Below are 4,836 nucleotides of genomic sequence, written 5' to 3' on the forward strand. Positions count from 1 at the left end.
AGTCCGGGCCGTGAGGCCCGCGCACTGCCGGAAGTCGCCTAGCCCTGTTTCCGTAGGCCTCGTCCCCTACGTGTCCTTTGTCCCGGCTTTGGTGACCTTGGCAGCCGCCCGCGTCCCCGGCCTCAGCCCCTCGCGCGGCCTCCGTGAGCCTTCACGCCCCTCCCCTCCCGCCTTCAGCTGAGGACGGTTAAAAATAGCGGCGCCGCGCGCCTGGAGGAGACCCAGGACAAAATGGAGGCGGCCGCCAGCTCGGGCGCGCGTCTCCCGCCGGCGAGGAGAGGACGGGGGGGGGGGGGCGGCGGCGACTCGTTTTGGGGTTCTGTCTTGGCCCCAGCCTAAGCCTTTCTTTGTTTACCTCTAGTTCCCGAATGGCCCCTTCCGTCCCAAACGGCCCTCCCCGGACGATGTCCAGCCCGTCCCGGTGCAGTCGCCCTCCCTGAACGCGGCGTGAGCCCGGACGGTGCCGCTGGGCTCCCTGCCGTCGTCACTGCCCGGCGGGCTGCACTGACTGCCTTTCCCGTGTTGGTTAGCCGCCTTCCCACAGCCCCGGGATGCAAACGTGGTTTACAGCTCTGTGTTAGTGCGTGGTAGACGTTGTGTTTTGTTTTTCTCAAAGAAACGGAACAGCTATAAAGTGTAAAAGGCTCTATTATTACTACGGAATAGAAAAGGAACTGCTATATTGACAGTTTGGGATGCTCTACTGAAATTCTTGGCTAGCCAGGCTTTGAATTCTTGTCTGGAAGGAAATATTTAAGGTAGTAATATTCCATAAAGGAGAGAGGAATTCTTTTGAATTCCTAATTGCGGTATAAAGGACGTAACTGGAAAAGTACCGAGGAACACTGCCATTTATATGTCACTGAGAAGTTGCTAGGGTAATCTTGTGTTTTAAAAATGTTTATGGATTCGCTATATTAAAGGTTCTTAATTTATCAAAATGGCCTAAGTTCCAGTTTTCTTTAACAATTGATAGTGAAAAGTAACGTGCTCAGCTGCCAGTAATTCCTCTCCTTCCTAAGATGTGCAAAAAAAAAAAAAAAAAACCCACAAAAACAATTTCACCTCAGAGGGAATAGAACTTTTTTTTTTTTTTTTCGAGACAGGGTTTCTTTGTGGCTTTGGAGGCTGTCCTGGAACTCGCTTGGTAGTCCAGGCTGGTCTCGAACTCACAGAGATCCGCCTGCCTCTGCCTCCCGAGGGAATAGAACTTATTCTGGAGCCAAATATGCGTCTGTGGCCCAAGAACATGGATTCAAACCACAATCAACATTGTAACAGTTTTATGAAGTTTATACGACATTTTTCAAATGCATTGATGGATATCTAGCTATAGGCTTTCGATTGTATATGATGACATTCTTAGTCTTTGGAATTGGTGGAAACTGGTGTTCTGTCTGTACATTCCGAAAGGATAGTCACAAGATAGACGTTAGGCTAAACACAGAAGTGGGGATGAATGGCTATTAGGAGGCTAAGGGTAACCTACGATAATTTGGCTCCAGGCTGCAACACTCCAGTCTATTATCATAGTTGAATCAATCGGCCTTGTAGAATTTTTAACTCGGGAGGTAGGTGAATGTGGGTGTGTAGCTTTTTGTCCCTTGGGAACTACAGGAAAAGAGCAGTTTGTTGTGTTTTTCCAAATTCTTTTCCTTTTTTTTTTTTTGTTTTTGTTTTTGTTTTTCGAGACAGGGTTTCTCTGTGGCTTTGGAGGCTGTCCTGGAACTCACTTGGTAGTCCAGGCTGGTCTCGAACTCACAGAGATCCACCTGCCTCTGCCTCCCGAGTGCTGGGATTAAAGGCATGCGCCACCTACGCCCAGCTAAACTTTTCAGTTCTTTAAAATAACATTGGATGCAGGTATGTTGGCTTTCACCTGTAATCCCATCACTCAGGTTGATAGAATGATTTCTGATTGTGATTTCATTGCCAGCTACAGAGCCAGACTGTCTTCAGAAACAAATTGATAAGTAAGTCACTGGAGGCTTTGAAAGTATAGCTCAGTGGGTGAGTATTTGCTGAGCATACCCAAGGAAGGCCATGTTTTGAGTTTGATGCCTAGGGCTTTTTTTTTTTTTTTCCCAGACAGTTTCTTTCTAACAGCCCTGGCTGTCCTGGAACTAGCTCTGTAGGCCAGGGTGACCTGGAATTCACAGAGATCTGACTACCTCTGCCTCCTAAATGGTGGGATTAAAAATATGCACCTCCACTAGACCTATACCCAGGATTGTTAACACACACATACATTTTATAACCCGCCCTAACCAGCCAGAATATATAGGGTAAAAAGTAAAGCCTCCAGTCTAGTGTATGCATCTTTATGTTCATCTCTGTATGGTCTTTGTGAGTCTGCCCTGTCTACCTTCGGTCATTCTGAAAGTTTTTCATGTAATGAATGCAATTGTGCCGGATGCCGAAAGCAACTGTTTACAGAAGCAGAGAGAGAACAGCTAAATGGTCAGGCAATTAACTTTTAGCTCAGGGTCATTGTTCAGGAATTTGGGGCAGGTCCAGAGACCAGTTTACCCAGTATAGTTTTAGCACTTAAAAGTATTTTTAGGCCGGGCGTTGGTAGCGCACACCTTTAATCCCAGCACTCAGAAGGCAGAGGCAGGTGGATCTCTATTAATTAGAGATCAGCCTGGTCTACAGATCGAGTTCCAGGACAGCCTCCAAAGCTACAAAGAAACTCTGCCTACAAAAAGTATTTTAGGGATTTTCTGATGAGATGGCGTAACTGTAGTTCAGTAGCCTCCTACACTTCTGCCATGTGGGTAGTGGGAATGGAACTCGGGTCTTCAAGCGAGGCAACAAGCTGCCTCACTGTCTTACCAATTCCTACCTACTCCTCTCCCAAGAATCAACTTTTCAAAGCTGTTGTGCACTCACAGAATTGGCTGCAGCTCAGGGTAGAGCGTGTGGCTAACATGAGTGAAGTCTTGGGTTCATCTTCAGTGTCACAAACTCAGTGTCTGGGACTCAGAGACCCTCCTGCCTTCGCCTCACACACGCTGGGGTTGAAAGTGTGCTCCACCACTGCCGGGCTTTTGTTTGTTTTCTTGATCATAGCCCAGACTATTGAATGCAATATTTTATCTGTTGATAAAATGTTTTGTTCTTTTCATATTCTTTCTGCTTTGTTGGGCCTATGGATGATGCTTCCCACTGTGTTTACTGTCTGTTCAGATCAACTGCCTACTTACTGTTTTTTTTGGACACAGTTTTCAGTCTGTAGTTTTGTAGATCAGACTGGCCTTGAGCTAATAGAGACCATGGATTTAAAGGTGTATACCACCACAGAACCATCCTGTGTTCCCAGTACCTTTTGTTGAAGAGGCTGTCTTACCTCCAATGTAAAAATGAGGTCACCGGGGCCGGGGAGATGACTCAGCAGTTAAGAGCTTGTGTTGTTCTCTGACACCCTCTTCTGGTCTCCACTAACTCATAAATAAAAATAAAGGTCAGATGTCTTAAATAAAAGTAACAATCAGAGGACTGTAGCTGTGTGGGTTTATTTCTGGATCCTCTGTTCTGTTCTGTGTATGTCTGTGTTAGCATATGTCTGTGTAGCTTAGGTAATACCAACACTCAGGAGATGGAGGCAGGAGTGTTACTGAGATTGACGCTGGGCTGAGGATGAGGTAGGTGTAGGCCTACCTGGGCTGTACAGGGAGTTTGTCTTCAAAAGAAGAGAAGATGATGGAAATAAAAGGTTTTAATGTAGATTTAAGTGCGGAAGTTTGGAGGGGCATGGTTGTTAGGAAAACGGTAGTTACACACACTCAAATAGGTTTGAGCAGAGACAGTGCTTGGGAACATAATATTTAACAACCTTAACAATAGCTGTATGTGATTCTGGTGACTTTTGAAGTTACATTGTCCATATCACTTAACAGATTGAGCAAAATATTTTAGTACACTTAAATTTATCTCAGAAACTTTTCTTTAGTAAATGAGACCATTAAGTTGTTTATGAAGTGTGCACTGTATAGATTTACAGGTTGGCAAGATCAAACCTTGTCAAAGGGAGTCAAAGGAGTCCTACTGTGTCCAGGGTCACAAGGTTTGTAATCTTGCTTGTGAGATTCTCAGAAAAGCACTCACAGATGGGAGGGACAGATGGCCATACTCTCCACCTTAAGCATCCTTCATTATTCTTATTTGAAATATCTCTCAGAAAGGAATGCTGAGAAAATGTCTATGCAGTCATCTTCATAGCAACGTTTGTTAGCTATATAGAAATTCTTGGCTCTCTGCAGGCACAACTTAAACTAGGTTCTGGGATAAGGGGCTGTTTTCCTTTCCCATACCCCTTAATGCCATGGTGGTCTCATACGTGGTTCCCTGAGATGGCCTGGTGAGCTAGTGTCTGAAAAGACTATAGTTCCTTGGTAGCTGTTCGTAACTGCTGGACCTACAAAGTACTAGCTGTGAGGAGCATTAGCTGTGAGGGACCATGAAAGCAGTGTTACTTTAAGATCTGAACGCAAGCCAGGCATGGAGTTGATGTCTGCAATCCCAGCACTCAGCAGCCTGCAGGAAGGTCACCATGCATTTGAGACCAGCTTGGGCTACATAGTATGATCCTGCCACAAGCAAACAAAAGTCAGGATATTACTAATAGGGATTTTACTTGCAAATCATTTAAAAAATGTCCTAATCCAAGACCTGTGCAAAAGTACAATAATATAGTCTGTTAGAATGAAATAAGATAATTCCAAAATTAGAAACAGGAACTGTGTGTGTGTGTGTGTGTGTGTGTGTGTACAGGGGTATGACTTGGGGGTAGAGTGCAGGATGTAACACAGGTAATGCCCTGGACTGGATTCCAGA

This window comes from Mesocricetus auratus, unplaced genomic scaffold (assembly GCF_017639785.1).
Source record: "Mesocricetus auratus isolate SY011 unplaced genomic scaffold, BCM_Maur_2.0 Super-Scaffold_100676, whole genome shotgun sequence".
Taxonomy (NCBI): domain Eukaryota; kingdom Metazoa; phylum Chordata; class Mammalia; order Rodentia; family Cricetidae; genus Mesocricetus; species Mesocricetus auratus.